This window comes from Castor canadensis, chromosome 4 (genome assembly GCF_047511655.1).
Source record: "Castor canadensis chromosome 4, mCasCan1.hap1v2, whole genome shotgun sequence".
NCBI classification, from domain to species: Eukaryota; Metazoa; Chordata; class Mammalia; order Rodentia; family Castoridae; genus Castor; species Castor canadensis.
In genome coordinates this window covers 142,998,868-143,023,407 of record NC_133389.1, presented here as the reverse complement: position 1 = coordinate 143,023,407, position 24,540 = coordinate 142,998,868, and the positions used below count along the sequence as shown (strand labels likewise).

General features: G+C 36.3%; 1 protein-coding gene across 1 annotated transcript in view; it reads left to right on the top strand.

The window, feature by feature from the left end:
• Tmeff2 (transmembrane protein with EGF like and two follistatin like domains 2) overlaps positions 1-24,540 on the top strand; it is a 226,520-nt gene that overhangs the window by 196,488 nt on the left and 5,492 nt on the right. The gene's annotated exons all lie outside the window — the stretch shown is intronic.

The following is a 24,540-nucleotide window of genomic DNA, read 5'->3' as shown; positions in this document are numbered from 1 at the left end:
GAAAACACAGCTACATAGGGTTCCATGACTTGCTTTAGGTCCCACAACTAAGCAGAGGCACCAGCTTTTGAACTCAACCAATTTGACACAGTGACTCTTCATTTCTAAGAGAAATGAGATTCTTTTCAGTGTTGCAAAAATTCACTGTCAGTTACCACACTATGTTTGACTCACGAGGTGTATGAATTATGTATTATGAGACTAAGCAGCAAACATGTCTTATATATGTATAGTCTATCTTAGAATACTATGAAGTACTTAGAAAATAAAAGAGAAATAATTGTGCCTGAAGTTCTTCCAGCTCATATATTGCTCCTCATTTCTTTGGAATAGCCTAGTGTGAAACGATGTTAAAGGGCTGGTATGGATCCGACTCAGTGTGGCAGACACAAAAGGAATCCAGGACTTTGCAAAGCTGTGCCTCTACTACACATACTTCATCATCCTCTCTGTATTAAATTCATCTTCTTTAACTAGTGCAGTAGATTCATTACAAATTACAGATGTAAATCCTCACATTGGATGTTATTAAGCCTGACAGTGTTCTGAAATGATAGTCTTATCGCCTCTAGCCACAGTTAGGACACAGTCACAGTTGCCTCCAGTGACCCAAGACCAATAAAAAAGTGGAAATATGAAAGAATTTCTGACTCTGAAAGCAATTAGCCCAATATTGGTACTGCCAACTGTGATAGGAAAGATGACCAATCTCTTTGACATGAAAACATATTTTAGTTTGACAACTAGAAAAACTGTTTACAAAAAAACAGTATAAAGTTCTGAAGGCAGCTGGTGAATATTAGAATTTGAGAAAGTTGAGGGAAGTAAGATTTCATTTTTTTTTTCTTTTTAAGACAAGGTCTCAAAACACCTGATCCTCCTGACTTAGCTTCCCAAGTGCTGGGATTATAGATGTGTACCACCATGCATGGCAAAGATTTCACACTTTTATTATAAAAAGTTGTTTATAAATAATGAAAAATTCTGAATATCCTAAATCTAAATGAATTTAATGAGAGTAGCATCTTAAATTTGATGACTTCACCATTCCTTGTTAGGCCAAAAAAGTAAGGAGAATACTTAATAACCTTTATTTTTCAATTAGTGTGTAGTTTAGTGAAAAATAATAATTATTATAGGGAATGATCTCCACAATATAGAAATGATTACTATCAAATTTTGGTGAGTTTCCTTCTTTTTTTAATATTTCTCCCATATTATATGTATTAGCCCTCCTCGTTTTTATGTTATCAAAATTCTTCATATTTTTTAGTCAAATAATGTTTTGTCATCTTCCTATACTATAGTTTATTTAGCTGTTACTCCATTGCTAAAAATTTAGGTACTTTTCTATTTTTCAGTATTTTGGATGGTGACATACTATCTTTACAATATGGGTTGTCTACTTTTGAGGCTCTTGATATATTCATTTCTTAAAGTTTGTACCATATTCCCTCCCACTCATGATACCTAAAATTCTTTCTGCACCATCAACCGCTGGCAAACTAACATAAGATGTAGCTCTTAATGACTGCAGTTCCTCTCCAGATAGAATAAATGGTCTCTTATGCGAACCACACTGTGTTCAACTGCCCCACTATCTGAGAAACAGCTTTTGGATATGGCCTGAGATGAAGCTTGAAAGGAAGAAAGGGAAAGAAGAAGGCAGGGAGGGAAGGAAGAAGGGAGGGAAGAAAAAAGACTCCTGCATTGTCCAAAGTAAGTAAACAGATACAAAAATGAGATGTAGCAAGAAGACCATAAGTAAACAAATAAAACATTGATAGCAGTTTCTTAGGTTTCAACGTTCATATGTTCACAGGCTTTCTTTTGTTCTTTTGCTATCTATATTACTCTCAGCTCAATGTGAAATGTTTTTATAATGAAAAATACCAAGTATACTTTATTTTTAAAATAAAAGAAAACAGAACTAAGCAATTTAGTACTCTCCAAAAATCCACATTCTTCACATTGAATGATTCATTTTTATTAGTAAGTGAAACACCTATGGTTATGACTCTACATACAGACTCAACTGGAGGAGGAAGGCAATCACAGGGATTTCTCCAGGCAAAAAAACATTTCTGTCTCAATTATCTATACCTTTCAGACAAAATTGTTTTCTGCTCTGGAATTATCCAGATGGCTGCCTCTTTCATTTTTCCCCTAACTCTGCATGTACAAGTCTAAGACAATTCTTTACCATTGAAACAATGCAAAGGAAACACCACATTAAAAATGAAAACATACAGAAAAATTGAATGTGCATATAAGAGAATTCTCCATATTCTCTTTGTAAATAAATCTACATCTACTTTAAAAGGGACTTTTAAAATTAGACACATGTAGTGTCTTGAGGTAGTTATCTGCCTTTAACCTACGGTATGGTATTAAGGGCAAACTGAATATTTCTGGCTTCAATCTCCTAATTTATCAAAGGAAAAATATGTATATGTATATATACACATACATATACATGTGTGTATATACATGCAATATATATAGATAAATACTTGTATGTGCAATACTTCTTCTTCTTCTCTCTCTCTCTCTCTCTATCTATCTTTCTCTCTCCTTCAGTCCCCTCCCCTCCCCTCTACCTGACTTTCTCTGCCCTAGCTCAAAACCCTAGTTTCTGGAGCATCTCTTTCCTCTGCATGCTCCTCACTCAATCAGGGGTGACTCCTAGCTCTTCATCTGACTAGCTCTTTCTCATACTTCCTTACTTAATACACTTTTCCTTATCTCTCTAAACTAGGTCTCCTACCCTACTATTCTATATCTGAATAACCCATTTGTCCCTGTAGCACTTCTAATTTAGATGTTAGGCTTTTGTTTTTGTCTGTTGTCTATCTGACTCCCTAATATATATGCCCTTCAGGAAAGGAGCTATCTATCTGACTCACCACTTTCACCTTATACTGTAGTATAATGTACATAGCAGGAAATGAGTCAGTATTTTTTTTTTTTGTGGTACTGGGGCTTGAACTCAGGACCTACACCTTGAGCCACTCCACCAGCCCTTTTTCGTGAAAGGTTTTTTCAAGAAATAGAGTCTCACGAACTATTTGCCTGGGTTGGCTTCGAACCACTGGAGTCAATATTTTTTAAGTGAATGAATCAATTAATGAATTAATTAGAAACAAAGAGGGTGAGGCTGTAGTAAATTTAGATATCTCATGAGAGGGATCATGTTTCTTAAATTTTCAGATTCCAAGGCTACCTGATCACATACCAACAGCCAAAATACATGAGTTAAAATTAACAATATCAAATAAAACAAAAGTGAAGTTTTTATTATCTATGTCACACTCCACTCCTATCTCTGAATATATTCATTTTGTGCTTTTTCTATTTCTAGATAAATGGTTCTCTGGAATCCCCAACTGCAAATGTCAGCTGTTCTGTTTCGATGGACAAAATAGGTGTTTGACTCTCTCCAAATTCAAGTTTGTCCGTGTTTTATAAGCCATATTGATTTCTTGAGTGGCTAACCATGTACTTGGAGAGTGTAAATTATATACTGGGAGTGTGCTAGACCTGTTAAAGGTAAATGAATGCTATGAGACAACAAAGTACCATTTACTTAGTAACTAATTTCAAGCCCTAACTGATGTCCAAGTGGAAAGGAGCTATTCAGACCCACACATCCTTAACTATTTCTAGAGTAGTTTTATGTCCTCAGCATTTTCACTAACTAAAAGTAAAGTGTCAAAAGCAAATCTATTGCTCAAAACTGAGGATTAAAAACAAAAGAGTCCATAGCTATTAAACATACTTGGGGGTTGTCCTAGATTTTTTAAAAAATGCACTTAACTGAAGGGTAGCCCTTCAAATACAAGAACATTTAATTTTCAAATTTTCTTAATGCAGTGCTCTAAATTTCCATCCTTCTTAAACAAAAGATATGAAATAAACTCTAACATTTCTTAATGAGCAGAATTCTATGTGAACATCAGCCTTACAGGCATTCTGAAAATGCAGAGTTAAAGTGGGAGATCACACTCAAGACTCGACCTAAAATCTTTTTGTCAAAAGATCATTGATGTTGGTTTGCTTCTTGCTCATTTGCTTCTTCCCAAAAAGATAAAATGCAAACCATTTGTTCTGTGACAAAATGAACAATTTAAATTAAATGACTGCCTTTTTGAAACAAGATGCTATGAATAAATAAAAAAAGAATGCAACCCCTTCCAAAAAGTTTTCTCAAAATTCTTCTTTAGTTATTAACATTGTTTGACACATTGATGCCTTCGAAACATAATTTTGCATTGCAAATGAAATGTACAGGTGCTTAAACATATGCTTAAATTAAGGTGATCATAAAGTTTATCATCCAAACTAGGAATCTTTTGAGATTGAAACAGGACACCATTAATAACCATGCTAGGAAAACAGACATAAATTAAGACCTGTCAGGTCACATACAGCTGAAACCCATCTTTCAGCTCACTCTCATTATTCTATAATGAACTATTGAAATGTATACTTCATCATTGTAAGAGTTTGGCTGATAAACGATAACTGTATTACTTTGCTAGGGCTGCCATAACAAATTATAACAAACTAGGATGATCTAACAGAAATTTATGTATCTCACAGTCCGACAGGCTGAAAATATGAAATTCAGATAGGTGCAATTCCACACTTCAACCCAAAGCTCAAAGGGAGAATCCTTCCTTGTCTCTTCCAGGATCTGATGTCTTATATATGCCTTGGTATATAGCAGCATAGTACCAATTTCTCCCTCCATCTTCACATAAACTTCTACTTTGAGAGGGACATGATTTGACCCAGTGCAGGAATGAATAAAATATTTGTTTATTATGTTACTAATCACTAGACATAAGATTTTGCTGACAAAATAAAACTAGTAATGCTAGGCACGAAAAGACTTGTTCGTGGATACTGTGTCTCTGTAACATGAAATGGGGGGATAATGTGGAACTCTATGATGGACTCTCACACTTTAGAAAGCAATCCCACCTACACCAGCTGTCCTAACTCTGCTTAAACACAAAGATATTTGATTAACTCATGTATTCTAAGATGCAATTGAGAAATACCATCAAAACAAAGTAGCTTTTCAAAATCATTAAATTGTTCACAGCCTACACTGTGTTCAGAAGTTAATTATTTACAAAAGCTTTAAAATTCTGTGTTAGAGTTGATTCCATGACTTTTTAAAAATCAATTTTACGTAGAATGCTAATTTGAAATGTCAAACCCACCTTCGGAAATACTCATAGCACAATCAACTACATTTGTTTCTTAAAATTATTTTGCCTTATCCTTGACTATTGGAAGAGATTATTTACCTTCTAGCCCTTTTAAGTGAGAAGCACTTGCATTAATTTGGTCAGATACTGTCATATGGCAGTATGCTAAATTTGAACATGAATCCAGACCTATAGTATGCATTCTTGAACTGCCCTTTCTGGGCTATGACATCCCATGGAAGAAATATGAATCAAGATTTTCTTATACTTGCTCTTTCAATTCATTTATGGATATCCTTTGTGTCATTTATAATTATCAAAACATTTTTTAGTTTCATACTTTTTGCATTTCACTGAGGAAGACTGAAAGCAAATGTGGCATTAACCTTAGTACTTAGTCCTTTCATACTGAATCATACACTTTGTTGAGTAGAGACCATTCTGCACCTGACTTTTCACCTAAGAGTGGGATTGGTTATGCCTTTATGGGTATATTACATCACTAAAGTGTAGCTGGCTCTTTGAGGCAAACAACCAAGAGGCATTAATTTTCTCAAAGTCACCACACCAAGGTCCAGGTGGCTGTGAAATCTTTTTCTTATTCCTGTAATATTCATTCATGTATTCATGCTATATGTTGTACACCCACTTTGTGCCAGCCCATATTCTAAAGCCTAGGGGATACACAATAAACAATACAGTCTAACACAAGAGAGTGGAATCCAGCACAGAGCTTTTTCATGTGCTGAATAAGTAACAGGTATGTTAATGCATTGACTCACCTTGGCCCTCAGGGTGTCTTAGGGAGATAGAGTCTTCTTGCTAGTTGTTTTCTCTTTTTACCAAAAACTAAATATTTTTTTTCTGTGTGTGGCAACATGAAAAATTTGGAAATGCATGGTCTAATGTAGGATTTCCAAGAATGTAATCTGATGGAGAAATCCTACAAAATTCCCCTCAAAATAAGAGGGAGTTTCCATAGTTGAATGAGTTTAGGAATACCACATAATGTGTGTTCTCTCTTGGCATCTCAGTGTAAGTTAGCCTACCAGGGGCCTTGAAGAAACCAGCAGTCTAGAAACCTCTAGTAATTTGTTAATTCACTCTTTCCCAAATTTATTTGATTACAGCGCCTTTTTTTCATGAAGCCAACTATAGAAGTAGCAATGTATCCACATTGCTCCCGTTAGAGAATTCTGGTTTAGAGAGCATTACCAAGTGTTTAAGGCCAACAACACAAAAGCACAGATGGCTACTTGTCCTGCCCCATGAAACCCACAACCCCTGCTGCCCCTTCTCTTTTGCTGGTAATACTTGATATGTTTTTTCAGCCTCATCTCTCCTAGTTGCCACATGGTGACAAATGGTAATTTTGCTTCCATTTATTGCCCTCTGCCTTCATTCCTGCCCCTGTTGCCTCTCTTTGTGACTTTATCTTTTCGACAGATGAGCTGAACTTGTGTCAGTCTCAGCAACAGGCCAACTGTTCTTTTTCTCCCATGTGGAAACTGAAGCAATCATAAACACTGACATAATTTGCATCCTTCCTTGACTGTGTCTTTTTCTCCTATACCAAAAAAGATGTTTCATTAGCTTTCACATAGGGAGTTCTTGCTCTTGTGAACTATCTAACGGGGTCATTAAAGAAGCCTGGAGGTTTGGAAAGGATGATTTCAACATGTCTGAGATTTGAAAGAATTTAGAAATCTACCACAGATGTTGGCACTTGAACAGGCACACAGCCTATTCTTTGAGTGTTGAGTTTTCAAAGAAGGCAATGATATTTTAAATTGAATTGTTTGGACTGACTACCAAGGGTAAGGAAAGCATGGAAAGCTGAAGGCTCCTGACTAATTCCTGTGACATGCAAGGGTTGGACTCTGGGGGTTGGTGGGGAGAGGAACAGACTCATAGACCGTGCATGAGATTGAGTCTGTGACTCACACATTCACAGATCGTGACTGAGATTGACATTTGACAGCACAGGAGTTCAGGAGCTAACAGACTTGGGACCAAGAAAGTAGGCAGAGCATTGGACAGTCACCAAGGAAGGAAGGGGGTCTAGAGTACAGGAAAACCTGGCATCGGATGGCTCAAAATGAAGCCTGGGGAATTGCTAGGTGAGGTCAGGAGTCTCATGATCGACATAGAGTGTCAGATCTCCTAGAATACTTTTTTTTAAATTATTCACTTATTCACATGTGCACACATTGAGTCATTTCTCCCCCCTGCTCCCCTTCCCCACCTTCTCTCCCCCTCCCCCCCTTACTTCCAGGCAGAACCTGTTCTGCCCTTATTCTAATTTTTTTGAAGAAAAGACATAAGCATAATAAGGAAGACAAAGCATTTTTGCTGTTTGAGTTAAGGATAGCTATACAGAAATATTCCTAGCATTGCTTTCATGTACACATATGTTACAACCCATGTTAATTCATCTCTAACTGGTCTTTACACTGGTTACTGATCCCCTTCTCATAATAACCTCTGTCACTTTAAGGTTTCTGTATTAGCTCCTCTGGAGTTGGGACATCAAACGCTTTTATGCTTTGGGTTTTCTACCTATTCCTTTATCTCCTGTATGTGTTCTCCCCTTGTCATGTGATCCAAGTCCAACAACACTGCTGTATTTGCCCTTGATCTAAAGTCTGCATATGAGGGAGAACATATGATTTTTGGTCTTCTGAGCCTGGTTAACCTTGCTCAGAATGATGTTCTCCAGTTCCATCCATTTACCTGCAAATGATAAGATTTCATTCTTCTTCATGGCTTAGTAAAATTCCATTGTGTACAAGAACCACATTTTCTTGGCCCATTCATCAGTAGTGGGGCATCTTGGTTGTTTCAATAACTTGACTATTGTGGATAGCGCTGCAATAAACATGGGTGTGCAGGTGCCTCTGGAGTAACGTGTGTTGCATTCCTTTGGGTATATCCCCAGGAGTGGGATTGTGGGATCATATGGGAGGTCTATGTTTAGATGTTTAAGTCTCCAAATTGTTTTCCAGAGTGGTTGCACCAGCTTGCATTCCCACCAGCACTGTACCAGGGTTCCTTTTTCCCATCATCCTCACCAACACATGTTGTTGGTGGTGTTTTTGATGATCGCTATTCTAACATGGGTGAGGTGGAATCTTAGTGTGGTTTTGATTTGCATTTCCTTTATGGCTAGAGATGGTGAGAAATTTTTCATGTGTTTTTTTAACCATTTGAATTTCTTTTTTTGAGAAAGTAATATTTAGTTCAGTTGCCCAATTCTTAATTGGTTCATTGATTGTAGGAGAATTTAGTTTCTTAAGTTCCCTGTATATTCTGGTTATAAGGCTTTTGTCTGATGTGTAGCTGGCAAATATTTTCTCCCACTCTGTGGGTGTTCTCTTCAGTTTAGAGACCATTTCTTTTGTTGTGCAGAAGCTTTTTAATTTTACGAAGTCCCATTTGTCCATCCTTTCTCTTAGTTGCTGGGCTGCTGGGGTTCCATTGAGGAAGTCTTTGCCTATACCTAGTAGTTCCAGAGTGTTTCCTGCTCCTTCCTGTAGTAACTTCAGTTTCAGGGCTCATATTTAGGTCCGTGATCCATTTTGATTTGATACTAGTACAGGGTGATAGACATGGATCTAGTTTCAGTTTCTTGCAGATGGATAACCACTTTTCCCAGCAACATTTGTTGAAGAGGCTGTCTTTTCTCCATCGTATATTTTTGGCACCTTTGGCAAAAATGAGATGGGTATAGTTGTGTGGATTCACATCCGGGCCCTCTATTCTGTTCCACTGGTCTTCATGTCTGTTTTTGTGCCAGTGCCCTGCTGTTTTTATTGCTATTGCTTTGTAATATAGTTTGAAGTCAGGTATTGTGATACCTTCAGCATTGCTCTTTTTGCTGAGTATTTATTGCCTTGGCTATTTGTGATCTCTTGTGTTCCCAAATAAACTTTAGGGTAGATTTTTCAATCTCTGTGATGAAAGTCATTGGGATTTTGATGGGAATTGCATTAAACAAGTAGATTGCTTTCAGTAGTACAGCCATTTTTACTATGTTGATTCTACCAATCCATGAGCATGGGAGATCTTTCCATCTTCTGTAGTCTTCCTTGATCTCTTTCTTCAGGAGTTTGTAATTCTCCTTGTAGAGGTCATTCACATCCTTTGTTAAATTTACTCCTAGGTATTTGATTTTTTTTGAGGCTATTGTGAATCGAATTGTTTCCATATATTCCTTCTCAGTTTGTTCATTGTTGGTGTATAGAAAAGCTAATGATTTTTGTAAGTTGATTTTGTATCCTGCCATATTGCTGCACCTGTTTATGGTGTCTAAGAGTCTTTGGGTAGAGTTTTTTGAGTCATATCATCTGCAAATGAGGATGTTTTGACAGTTTCTTTACCTATTTGTATTCCTTTTATTTCTTCTTGCCTAATTGCTCTGGCTAGGAATTCCAGGACTAAGTCGAATAGGAGTGGGGATAGTGGGAACCCTTGTCTTATTCCTGATTTTAGGGGGAATGGTTTCAGTTTTTTACCATTAACTATGATGTTGGCTGTAGGTTTGTCATATATAGCCTTTAAGGTACATTCGTTCTATTCCTACTTTTCATAGAGCTTTTATCATGAAGTGGTGTTGGATCTTGTTGAAGGCTTTTTTTGCATCTATTGAGATGATCAAGTGGTTTTTGTCTTTGCTTCTATTTTTGTGCTGTATTACATTTATAGATTTGCATATGTTGAACCACTCCTGCATCCCTGGGATGAAATCAGCTTGGTCATGGCATGTGATCTTTCTGATGAGTTGTTGAATTCGGTTTGCCAACATTTTATTAAGGATTTTTGCGTCAATATTCATGAAGGAAATTGGCCTGTAGTTCTCCATTTTGGAGGTGTCTTTGTCTGGTTTTGGGATAAGAGTAATATTGGCTTCATAAAATGAGTTAGGTAGTGTTCCTTCTCTTTCTATTTCATGGAACAGTTTAAGGAGGGTTGGTATCAGTTCTTCTTTAAACTTCTGATAGAATTCAGCAGTGAATCCATCAGGTCCTGGACATTTCTTTTTTTGGGAGACTCTTGATTGCTGCTTCAATTTCATTTTGTGTTATAGATCCATTCAGGTGGTTAATGTCCTCTTGGTTCAGTTTTGGGTGGTTGTAAGTATCTAGAAATCTGTCCATTTCTTCGAGATTTTCAAATTTATTAGAGTATAGGCTCTCAAAGTAGTCTCTGATGATTTCCTGGGTTTCCATGGTGTTTGTTGTTACCTCCCCTTTTGCATTTCTGATTTTACTAATTTGGGTTTTTTTCTCTCCTCATTTTAGTCAGGTTTGCCAGGGGTCTCTCAATATTACTTATTTTTTCAAAGAGCCAGCTTTTTGTTTCATTGATTCTTTGTATGGTTTTTTTGTTTGTTTGTTTGCTCCTATTTCATTGATTTCAGCCCTTATTTTAATTATTTCTTTCCTTCTGCTTGTTTTGGGATTTGCTTGTTCTTGTTTTTCTAAGAGTTTGAGCTGTAGCATTAGGTCATTGATTTGACATCTTTCTGTCCTTTTAATATATGCACTCATGGCTATAAACTTTCCTCATAGGATTGCCTTTGCTGTGTCCCATAGGTTCTGATAGGTCATGTTTTCATTTTCATTAGCTTCCAGGAACCTTTTAATTTCCTCTCTTATTTCATCAATGACCCATTGATCATTGAGCAATATGTTGTTCAGCTTCCAATTGTTTGCATGTTTTTTACTGCTGTTTTTGTTGTTCATTTCTGGTTTTAATGCACTGTGGTCAGATAGAATGCATGGGATTATTTCTGCTTTCTTATATTTGCTGAGGCTTGCTTTGTGCCCTAAGATATGACCAATTTTGGAGAAGGTTCCATGAGCTGCTGAGAAGAATGTATATTGTGCAGAAGTTGAATGAAATATTCTGTAGACATCAGCTAGGTCCATTTGATCTATGGTGTGATTTAGTTCTAGGATTTCTTTATTGATTTTTTGTTTGGATGACTTATCTATTTGTGATGGGGGTTATTAAGGTCTCCCACTACCACTGTGTTGGAGTTTATATATGTTTTTAGGTCCTTCAGAGTATGTTTGATGAAATTGGGTGCATTGGCGTTGGGTGCATATAGGTTGATAATTGTTATTTCTTTTTGGTGTATTTCACCTTTTATTAGTATGGAGTGTCCTTCTTTATCTCATTTGATCAATGAAGTCTACTTTGTCCAAGATAAGTATGGCTATCCCTGCATGTTTTCAGGGACAATTGGCTTGGTAAATCTTCTTCTAGCCTTTCACTCTCAGCCAGTGCTTGTTTCTGTCAATGAGATAGGTCTCCTGTAGGCAGAAGATTGTTGGATCTTCCTTTTTAATGCAGTTTGCCAGTCAGTGTCTTTTGATGGGAGAATTTAGTCCATTAACAGTCAGTGTTAGTATTGATAGATATGTGGTGATCCCTGTCATGTAATTGTCTTTGTTGATTAAGGGTTTGATTGTGTGTAGCTGAATCAGTGTTACTCTTTACTTTCTTGCCCTTTCTTCTCCTGTGGTTTGGTACTGCCTGCCCTTTCATGGTTTTGTTTGCTTTCATTTTCTGTGTGCAGAATTCCTTGGAGAATCTTTTGTAGTGGTGACTTGGTGGTCATATATTGTTTTAGTTTCTGCTTATCATGAAGACTTTTATTGCTCCATCTATTTTGATTGATAGTTTTGCTGGGTAGAGTATCCTAGGATTGAAGTTATTTTCATTCAATGCCTGGGTACCTCACTCTATGCACTTCTTGCTTTTAAGGTTTCCCTTGAGAAATCTGCTGTGATTTTTTTTAACCTTTTTTTTCTTTTTTTTTTTTTGTTATTCATATGTGCATACAATGCTTGGGTCATTTCTCCCCCCTGCCCCCACCCTCTCCCTTACCACTCACCCTCTCCCTCTTCCCCCAACCCCCTCAATACCCAGCAGAAACTATTTTGCCCTTATCTCTAATTTTGTTGAAGAGAGAGTATAAGCAATAATAGGAAGGAACAAGGGTTTTTTTGATAGTTGAGATAAGGATAGCTATACAAGGAGGTGACTCACATTAATTTCCTGTGCATGTGTGTTACCTTCTAGGTTAATTCTTCTTGATCTAACCTTTTCTCTAGTTCCTGGTCCCCTTCTCCTATTGGCCTCAGTTGCTTTTAAGGTATCTGCTTTAGTTTGTCTGCATTGAGGGCAACAAATGCTAACTAATTTTTTAGGTGTCTTACCTATCCTCACCCCTCCCTTGTGTGCTCTCGCTTTTATCATGTGATCAAAGTCCAATCCCCTTGTTGTGTTTGCCCTTGATCTAATGTCCGCATATGAGGGAGAACATATGATTTTTGGTCTTTTGGGCCAGGCTAACCTCACTCAGAATGATGTTCTCCAATTCCATCCATTTACCAGCGAATGATACATTTCGTTCTTCTTTATGGCTGCATAAAATTCCATTGTGTATAGATACCACATTTTCTTGATCCATTTGTCTACGGCCATACCACCCTGAATGTGCCCGATCTTGTCTGCTGTGATTTTGATGGGGTTACCTTTGTATGTTATTTGTTTTTTCTCCCTTACAGCCTTCCATATTATTTCTCTGTTCTCTGTGCTTGTTGTTTTAATGATAACATGTCGTGGGGTAATTCTATTTTGGTCAAGTCTGTTTGGTATCCCAGAGGCTTCCTGTTCCTGAATTGGCATAGCTTTCTCTAGATTTAGGAAATTTTCTGTTATTATTTTGTTGAATATATTATAAATTCCTTTTGCTTGCACCTATTCTCCTTCTCCAATACTCATGATTCTCATGTTTGGTCTTTTGATGGAGTCAGTGAGTTCTTGCATTTTCTTTTCACAGGTTTTGAGTTGTTTAACATAGTGCTTCAGTTTTTCCTTTAATTGTCAGTTCATCTTCAAATTCTGAGATTCTGTCTTCTGTTTGTTTTATTCTGCAGGAATGGCCTTCTATTTTGCTTTGTATTTCTGTTTCATTCTTTTTCCTGATGTTTTCCATATCATGGATTGCTTCCTCTTTAATATTGTTAATTTTTTGCCCTTTTTTCATTTATCTCTCTGTTTATGGTAATCTCTGTTTCAGTTTGGTGTTTATTTAGGGCTCCTATGATTTATTTGTTCCTGTGTTTTCTCATATTCTTTGTTTTTGTTGTCTTGAAATTTCTTGAGTGCCTTGTGTACATTTTGGTTGACCATGTCTGGTATCATCTCTATGAAATTCTCATTAATTACTTGTAGGATTTCTTCTTTCAGAGTGTTCTTATGGGCTTCATTGGGTTCATTGGTATAGTTTATCTTTGTTTTGTTGGAGTCTGGACCTGGGTATCTGTTTTCTTCATTTCACTCTAAATCCTGTACTACTTTATTTTTGAGGGGAGATTGGTTTCCATCCCTTTTTCTTCTTCCCATATTTCCAGTAGGTACCATATCTGTCTCTGGAGTATGTGTAACTTAATATTATCTGGACTACAATATTAATACTAACAAAACCAAGAGAGAAGGAGAAAAAAAGAGAAAGAGGGGAAAAAATGAAAATATGGGAGAGATGGTGGGTGATCACAAACCAGACAGCCAAATCTTTAAAGAAGGGGGAAAAAAAATCACCAGTTCTGGAACAGTAGAATTGCAGTCTTAGTAGTTCTGATGTTACTCTTTTAGCATCCAGTCCTGTCTGTCTGTGTCTCTTAGGCAGGTTTGGAGCCCTACTCTGACAGCCTGAGCTGGAGCCTGGTGGAGCAGTTATCTGGCAAGCTTGTAGAGCTGGGGCCTGGTGTGGCCTGAGGAGCAGGGATACAAGCCATGTGGGGGATGCAGTTGTCTCACATGGATCTGGTGCCCAGGCCCGAGGGGTGGGGATCCAGCACGGAGTTGGGGCACAGAGCTGGGACCCAGCGCAGCCCGAGGGGCAGGGCAGGAATGCACATGTCTCACTCGGAGCTGGTGCCCGGTAGGGCCTGAGGGGCAGGGAGCCCAAGGGTTGGGGATCCCTACGGAGCATGGATCTGGTGCAGAGCTGGTGCCCAGAGTGGCCCAGGGGACAGGGATCCTGGTAGGGCATGAATTCAGCACAGAGCTGGGGCCTGGTGCAGACCAAAGGGTGGAGAGCCCGGCAGAGCAGAGCAGCCACTCTGCAGGCCTATGGGGCAGGGACTTGGCAGGCCAGCTGTTCTTTTAGTAGATTGTGGCATGGAGAAGCCTTCCACAATCTAGGTGTTTAGAGTGCCGCACTTTTGGCTCTCCCTTGTTCTTTACCTCAGCCAAGGCTGTCTCCAGCATCTCAGCAAAGTGCTTAGTTCACAGAGCTCACTCGCTCTGCAGCTCTGTCCCAGTTGCCATCTTGGATTCCCTAGAATACTTTTAAAAGATAGATTCATGCCTATTGGCTGATGATTCTGACTGAGCTGACCAGGGCCAAAGCCTGGAAAACCATTTTTCAGATCAGTGAAAATGGGTCTATACTAGAACAAGCAATAATGCCCTTAAAAGAGGAATGTTAATAAACTAAAATTCTCACTACATTTGACCTAATTAAATTTTGTGGTTTATAAGAGATCATAGTAGAATTGTGTTCATATAAAGCACATGCACATTTATGCCTACTTTTGTGATGGGTGTTGGAGCAACAAGAGTATCATCTAAGAGGACTGGATTCTATGACATCCAAATGCTGAGGTGCTACTCAGGTATTTAGAATTGCATAATATCTCTAGTCATGGCAGCCTACAATTTCTAGATTAAGCAAATCCATTAATATTTAGAATTAAACATTAAACATAAATACTCCATTGAAATAATACAAAACTTTTCTAGCTATTAGAAGTTTTCTCCACCAACTTTATGAAACTTTTATTTAATACCTTTTTTTTTCCAGAAGTTCAGCTTTAAAACAGTTTCCATAGAGATTTATATGTTACTCCCAGTGTCTTTTCTCAAGTACTTTTGAGAAAAAACTGCATCTTTGTTCCTTAGTATAAAAGCTCTATGGTTCTGTGGAGTGCTCTTTAGAAAACCAAACTGATTGCTAACCTTACTCATTGCAATTACCATCAAGTGTGTCTGCGCTTATTGCTTTGGTGTTTATCATCTATCACCATAAAATACTTTCAGGTATGAAATAAATGAATGATTGTATTCAGAAATGGAAAACATTTTATTAATTTATAATCCTGGTTTCTATTTTGAAATATATTTGCCTGTTTGTTGTTGTTGTTGTTGTCATCATTGTTGCTGGGTTTTTTTTTTTAATGGAAATTGAGCTCAAGGCTTTGCACACACTTAGTCTACCACTTAAGCCATGTCCCCAGCCCTTTCTTTGTATGTTATTTTTGAGGTAGGGTCATGCTAATTTTACCTGGGCTGGCCTTGAACCCATAATCCTCCTACCCCTGCCTTCTGAGTGATGAAATTACAAGTGTGTGCCACCACACCCAGCTAGAAGTTTTCCTCCTTATTGTCCTACAAAAGTTTAACATTTCTTACTTTTGGACAGTACCACAGACAGAGTGTGAATGGCCTAGTTGAAATTTACAAATTCAGATTTGGTGACACACAGTTCTAGTGTGAATTTTTTTATGGTTATAGCATGCATAGAAATGTTCATTTTCCCACCTCTTAGAAGAACTAAAATTCCCATATTCCTCAGTCTTTAATTCAAGGTGCTTATAAATCTTTCATTTTAAAATCACCCATCCATGCTTAACAGAGGGGTTATTATCTTAAAAGCTAGATGATCTGCTCATTCCTCCATTAGCCACATCAGAAACTGTGGAAAGAAGTAGGGAGTAGTTTTCGGTAGCAGGGACAGCCAGTAGGGTTGAGGGGCAAAGGAAGACCGGAGGGCATCATAGAAGCTTCTTAAAGGAAGAATGCCAGTGATGAGACATAAATAATAAGTAGGATTGGAATGCATAAAAAAGAAAAAACATGAGCATTGCAGGCTGAGGGAACAGCATATGATGAGTGTAAGAAGATGTCAGAGAATTACAAATGCTGAGAACAGAAAGGCTGAGACCAGATTCTGAATGGTCTTCTAAGTAATATTATACATTTGGTTCATTGAAGAAATAATGAATCATAACTTGGGAATTGTTTCTTGGGAGGTGGGCAGTTATGAGATGCAATGGTACATTCAGATTTTTCTTCTAAAAAGGTTACTCTGGATAATTGATAGAAAATTGATTTAGGGGGAAGGTAGGATTAGAGGCAAGACTGGTGAGTTGTTGAGATATTTGAGAAGTATAAATCACAGGACATGATAATTGTACTCAGTTAGAATTGAAGTGAAACCAAATTTCTAATTTGGTCACTATGTAGGTGAATATACCTGGGAAAAGAAGCAGGCTGGGGAAGGAAGTAGGAGGAGAGTCTGATGAATTTGAAGTGCCTGGGAGACATAGGCACCTTGATATATAGGTATGAAGCTATAAAGTACCATAACCTATAGAAAGGTGAAGCAGTTAGGTGATGACAGAATCCTTTGGTGAGAATAAGCTCTCTCTCAGGGAGAAGGTTTAAAGTGTAAAAAGGGAAGACCCTTAGGAAGGCATCAACATTTATGAAATTAGTTGGAAAATAGAAACCTACAAAATAGACTATGAAGGAGAAAAAGCAAGAAAATAAAAATAAGAGGTAGGCAGTATCATGGCAACTAAGATGAGAGGACTTCACAAAGGAGGAAGTGGTCAGCTGTAGCAATCACTGAGGATTGAGATAGTTGTGTCTGTGAAGAGATTCACAGGCTTAGTAACAAAGATGTTTCTGTTCTCCCTGGCCATGGCAATTTTTCTGAAGGGGTGTCCAGATAGCTGCAGGTTAAAGAACGAATGGAAGTTAGTGAGGAAGTAAAGAAAAGGAGCACAGACACACTTAAAAAGCTGAGCTGTAGTGGCAAGGGGAGGATGACAAGTGGTATGCCAAGGGACATGGATTGAAAAAGATTTTTAAATTTTAATTGTGCAAAGGAAGACATTTTAACATGTTTAAATGCTGACAGGAAGGAGGAAGGAGTGAAAGAAAGTTGAAGATTTAAGAGGATCAAGGAGAAAACTGATGAAGCAAGCCCCTCAGAAAGCTAGAAGGGGTGGGATTTGTATGATGGCTTCACCTTAGACAAGACATGGCTCCTGGAATAAAAGGAAGAAAACAGAAAAGAATTCATTTTCAGATTAACAATAGGATCTAGGTGAGATAAAGAATCAGGAGTCATAAACAGGAAATAAACCAGGTAATGGCAGCCAGATGTTGTCTTGTATTTTTGTAAGTTCTTAACTGCATAGTTGAGTGTTACACTGGAGCAATCCATGATTTTGAACTCAGTTCTGATTATCAATTATATAAATTTCTTAACAAAATTAATTTAATCTATTTCAGCTTAAATTTCCTAATCTACACAAAATGATAATTTTATAAGTACACCTTGAGGGTTTGTTATAAAGGAGCATGTTTTTATCATGTTATATGTTAACATGATAGTCCTACTGTGGGTTCTGAAGCAATTGTAGATCTACTTATTGTCCTCTTGTCTTAAGAATTTATTTTCTGGACTGTGTTTAGAAGACAACAAGCAAAATCATTGGGAGATAATAGATAGAGCTTAATAAATATAGCACATAACACAGTGCCAGACACATAATAGCTACTCAAATATCCACAGATTAAATTACTGAAAGAGGTCTTTTTTTGGTCTCTAATCTGTGTTTTTGCTTTTGTTTTTGAGTCTCTTTATATTATTAAAACCTTTGTTTTCACCATGTTCTAATAAATACTCTAGTATCAATCCTCCTCACTCTGTGAGTTCATAACTTCAGGTCACAGAGAAAAACAAATGTGTCATCTGATAAGGCTTATCTAGATTATTTATCCATTTATACATACACAGCCTAAGAAGAAGAAAATAGGTTAACTCACATAGCCCAAATGGCTAAAATGGATGAAACCCTAAACTAATTTCTTCTTTTTACTGTCACTTAGTATCATTTTCAGAATTTCTACCGAAGAAGCTCACCAAGAAAAGATGCCCAGATTAGCCTCTAAGCATACAAATTTAACCAGAAACACATAGGCTTAGTTAAAGACAAAAGAAGGGGTATATTCTTAGCATAAAATGGCTTCCCATAATTTTTTTCTTTCTCTAAGATTTATAACAAACTTTGTCTTCTGAGAGCAGCTTGGAAGTAAGAAGAAATGATGCAACAAAAACTCAGGAGGAGAGCTGTAGACAATCAACCCTGATAAACTCAGATAACTCCAGCTGTGGACTCCCAGGAGCCTAATGACCGTAGATCCCTACCTCTTCCCAAGGCCTGATATTTATGGAAGTGTTGTCAAAGCCTTCTAAAGGTCCATGAAATATTGTATTCTTAAAAGGTCTGCAAGCTAAATCCTCTAAACTTATAAGAGTTACCCACTTGCTGAGAGTTAATAGGCTCTTAGCTGAATGGTGAAGTTTGAAAAAGACTGTTAGAGGTGGAATATAACTTCTAATACTCTGCTTTCTTCACTCTTTAAAGAACTCTGTCATCCAATGCCAGGCAGAGCATTTATGAGTCAAAATATAGAGCAAACAGTTTAGAATATACATATTTTGCTCTTAAAAATAAGCAAAAAATAATATTTTCCTTTTTTCTTAGAGGATCAGGATTTTAAAATAAATCCTTATAAGCCTTGTTATGTCAAATGCTTAAATTATAATAACTGTATTATGGATGTTATACAATAGAATATTACATACAAATTTCTCTCACAAGATTTCATGGATTTCTGTATTTATCTATGTAAATATATTACCTGTAGAAACTGAGATAATAAAATACCATGCAGAAAAGCATCCATATTACTGCATTTCAGCTACCATAGTCCTCAAATTACTATGTATATTTCATATTCTGAACATTTTCAATTTAAACTCAAGCAATCCCTGAAAATGCCATCAAGACCTTGCTTGAAAATGTGATAAGATAATAATTAGTTCTCTTCTACTTTAATTTTATGTCCAATAAGAATGCTCACAAGTGGTGATGTGGATAATGTCACTTTTCATATTTTCTTATTAGTGTATGGTGGAGGGTAAGTAGGAATTTCTTTACATTCCCATGGGTGTTCCCCACCCATGCCATGGCCTTAGCTAGCAAATTTTCAGATCCAAATAGTTCCAATCAGTCTTCTAAAAAAATAGGATAATGTTTGACTTGCAGAAAAAAAATATTGACTTCATAGCCTTTGAAGGACTTGTTTTGAAGAGTTATTTTCTTACATCTTTAACAGAGATTAAATAACTAAGAATGTTATGACTGATTCTCTGCTCTTCAGAGAACTTGAGAGTTGATTGTATTCTTAAATGCCTCGGTATCCTGTGTGCTCTGCTGTCACTTTTAGCGAGCATTCTTATTTAAGTCTCTGTCGTAGAGGCTTAAAAAAAAGGAGACACTCTTCTCATCTACTCATCTATGCCTTGAAGAAACTATGACAGCAGGTGAGACTATTTTGGAATTTGTTAGGTTGCAAGAACCCATATTGCATTACATTCAGAACATGTTCAGTAGGAACACTGTTTTGGTCTTTAAAAACCTTCAGTTGCAATTCAAGATAGATAGGAGATTTTAGTGTCACCTCACATGTTTACACCTGATAAGATACGGAGAGGAATCATAAGAATTGTATATCCTGTCTGAGACCAGCTCCAATGAGCAATGGAAGCAATCATGTCTTCACTTCAAATTCATAATTTATTTCCATTCTACACATAATGTAAACATAATGGAAAATAACAGCTTTTTATTTTTCTAGTTGGTTAAAAATTATTTTCAAATTACTTTGGAAATATAGCAGTAAGTTTTAAAAAAGGGTAAAATTAATCACAATAGGTTTCAGAATTTCTCCATAGTATCATTAAATATGAAAAATGCAGTATTGCATAAATATATTCAACTTTGAAATTTTTGGTTTTCTAGAAAAGCATGACACATTTTGTGTGCCCACAGGACAAGATAGATAAAATGATAATAAACCAAACTGCACTGCTCACATGCGTGTGCCTGTCAGGATGATGTTTAAAAAAAGTGAATTTAGATCCACAAAATTTTTCCCCAAAAGGAGCAGAATACATAATAATGATCACTTCATGCTGGTGTGTCTGAATTATAGAGAGTCAAATTTAAGATATTTTACACCTTTAAAAAATAAAATGTCCCATAATGGAGGTAAAACTCACTCTTTTTCTCTTCTTTAATTTATTATTATTATTATTATTATTATTATTATTATTATTATTATTATTTGGCAGTACTAGGAGTTGAACTCAGGGCTTTGTGCTTCTTAAGCAGGCATCCTCCCAATTGAGCCACTCCACTAGCCCTCAATTTTTTTTTAAAAAGTACATATAACTAATATCCCTATTTAGTGTGTTTTTCTCCTAGAATATCAAACATAGTATTTTACAATAAATATTAGTAAACATCTATTAGAAATGTCATAAATAAATATTAGCAATAGAAATAAATAATACTTTGTAGGTCAAATAACCAAGATGCCTGAAATAATTGAATTTTCCATACTGTAACAACATATAACATCTCTGGGAAATGGCAACAAGATCCTTTTTAATAGCATCAGGAACCTTCTGTGTCACTATACGTGCATTTGCCTGTTAAACAGCTCTAGTTGCTTTAAAGTAAGCAGTAGAAACCTGTGTCCTGAAGCATCAGTACCAGTCAACTCAAATGAAATATATGACTGTCAAAAGGATAAGATACTCATGTTGCACCTTATGCTGGGTCTGTCTCTAACTGGTACTCCAAGCTTGCTTGTTCAAGTTGGCTTTTCAGGAAATACAACCCTGGAGAGCATTTAAATAGTTTATAGGACTTGATTTTCAAAATTTCTTTAGCCAAGCCCTAACCATTATCCAAAGGGAAACGCTTAGAAATTTGAATGGTGTTAGTCAAGTTTCACAGTCATGTTTCTGCTTTAATCCATAGTGTGTATATTTGATAGACTAATTCTCAGAATACTATATTTTCAGCTTTTGGGGAAAAAGAAGATAGAACTAACGATATACACACACACACACGCACACACACTACTCAGCCATATTGGTTTAAGACTGAACTGCTAAGTTTTCTTTGTTCCTTTTCTACCCACTTATAATTGCCTTGTAGCAAAGTAAGACTTTGCCATTTGCCATTCTTTCTGTCTCTTAGCTTTTGCGGTCTGTCTCTTTCCCTGAAAGCACCAGGATAGAAACAATATGTGTAGTTGTGCTATAGAACAGCCCACTTCAGCAGCTTTTGACGAGTGTTGACTACCAATGGGCATGTGGTCCTATTAGCTCTGCTGCAAATAACTCAAGTTATACCTGAAATTGTCTCGTAAAAGGGTCAAGATGTCCTTCAGAACAAACCATTGGTAAACATTTAAACAGGAAACTGCTTGAGGATTTTAAAGTGACATGAAGAGTTTCTGCCATCACTACTATCTCTCTTAGAAGAGAGAGTATAACCCTTACATTAAACCTCTTTTTAAACAGAAGACAAGAAATCATTGACTAAGCCACTGGAGGAACCATGCAGACTATCAAAGTATCATTTTTATGTAATTTTAAATCTTTAAATGCATTATTGTTGCTTTAATACTTACTATACACAAACTTCAGGATCACAGATACCCACCATGGTTCATACACATATTTGTTTGGGATATTAGATTTCTGTGTTTCTGCTCTTCTTAATATGCTTAAATCTCATTTCTAAAGTATGTCTATTGCATTACTAGAAGTGGTTATATATTCAGGTTTTCAATCAACTGGTTTACTTGCTTGGATTGACTATAAATTTGTTGACATATATTGATGATTCCTCATTTTCTTGTCCAGGAATCATTTCTTCTACTCATTTATTTTCAATATCTCTACTTTCTTACTTGACAGTATCTTATGAGCAGCACAACAGAGCACTCCAAGCTCATAAGGAGTGGTATAAACTAATTAGCACATTTTATGATAGAAACTAGTCCCCTCCCATGAGCTCATTTTCATTGGATAATAAACCTTATGAAAATATCCATTTCTTACTATACTAAGGCAATAACCTCAATTGAAACAAGTTCTTATTTTGCCCTTATAATTGTGGATATGGTTCAAACAAGAAACAAACTCTTAATATAGGGTTAGGTAGTGTGAAATTTTTTTAAAAATGGATTTGAGGTAAGAAAACTCTTGATCTTCTTTTGCAGCTATAGAAAGAAAAATAGTCCTTTAATAAGATGTGTTTGAAATATACTATGACTGAAAACAATGAATAACAAAAATGTAGTTTCCTACAAAATTTCCCTTCATGCAGGTATGCATAAGCATTGAAGGGTTACTAACAAACACTAAATAGAAGTGTTGAATAGTTTGTTATAGGAATACGATAAAGAAAGAGGGTGAAAATCAGTGCTGGCTCATTTCATCAGCAGTAGGACTAACAATTCCCACTGCTAATGTTTCTTTTAAGTAGCAGGTATGGTGTATGCTTTGACCACTCTAGTTCGTTGCTCCTCAGCCCTGGCATAGAATGTGCCTACTCTTCCCCACAGATTCATAAGTGACCATAAACCATTGCAAGGTGTGTCTAAAAATCATGGCTGCTGTGCATCCATTTTGGTAAAATGACCCCATGTTGAAATTTTCACCCGATACTATTCACTTCAGTTTTGTTGAGTTTGCTTATCACAGGTACAATTTACTACCAAAACAAATTCTGTAATAAAAGAATGAGGCAAAACCAAAAAGAATTTTATATATGCTCATAGTCTTTTGTATGGAAGCAGTCACTCACTAACTTTAATGACAAATATCAATGTAGAAATATCATAATGCAAACAAAGAATTACTAACCATCGTAGCAAAAGGAACACTGATATAGAACAAATATATGGCTGGAATATCATTGGCAAGATCTCTGCCATACTTTTGGTAAACTCCTTATGAATTTGGATGTATAACTTGAAATATTACTATCATAACAATATACATAAATATCCCTGCACAAGAAAGCACTGGCCATATTTAACAATTTACTTCTAACTTTAATGTTTGCAGATGGCATCTAGATTTTAAACTGTAGAGATAGTTTACAGCTCTGCCTTAACGCAAATAATACACTTGTCCAATTCACTAATGCCAGAGGCAGGCTTTTTCTTCTGCTGAATATGCTCATCATCCATAATTGCTTATGAAAATTATAAGATACACTGTAATCAAAAGAACTACAAACCTATGTGGAAATTCTAATCTGGTCCATAAAAATAGTAATTAACTTGCAACCTTTCATTACTGCTGACCAATTGCTGTGGTGTTGAACAGTATCTTTAGATTTAATGTCTTAAACTGATGTCAAGAAAGTTATACTTCTTATGTATTTGGGTAGAAATTTTCAGGAGTATCATATTTAAGCCCATAGAAGAAATGACAAAGAAAACCTTTTATCGTAAAGTGAACATAGAAAGAATTGAAAGACCACTTAGAGATGACATTACAATTATGAAATTAACATATTTGGACAAACAAAAGTCAGAAAAATATTTGGTTATCTTTAAGAAAACATGAGGAAAGCAAAATTTGTTAAAGGTGGGGGAAGTATTCATTTGAAAATGCAAATTTTTTTCTTTATCATAAGTTTAAATTTCATAAAGATTGTTGACTCAAGCCAAATAGCACGGATTAAAGCACACTTTGAGCATTCAGTCTGTACTGTGTGACTATCTACATAAGTGATTCTGAAATAACATTTGCACTTTCAATAGCTTTATTTTGGCAATAAAAACATGTATAGATGCTAGTAAAATTCGTGTTCACAGTAGATTTAAAAGGCCTGAGAGAACACATTTGTTGGAATTTGCATTTGGTTTGGAAAAATGTCTGTTTAACAATTGAACATGGCCATATTTTAAATTTTAAGCTCTCACATTGAGAAAGTATCAAGGTATTACAGCAATTTACTCTTAGGGACATTGTGCTTGGCTTTGAAATTCAAAAAACAGAATATTTCTTCTTGGATTATTTTATGATCAATGTACAGTCTCTACACAGGAAAATTAAAGCTGCCTGACAACTCATAGAAACATCACTAGCTGTTAAAGATGTAGGAAATTGCATAAAAGCATGAAAAGCACTGGGTAATTTTGCAGTCTCATTTCTAAACACAATTGTAAAGATGTCTGTCTTTCAGTTCTTCCTCCCTCTTTCTTCTGAAGCTTGGTCTTTTAGTTTTTGCCCTTTTAAATAGCTTTGCCTACTGCAACTCTGATTCTTAATGCACTGGTTGATCTTACTGGG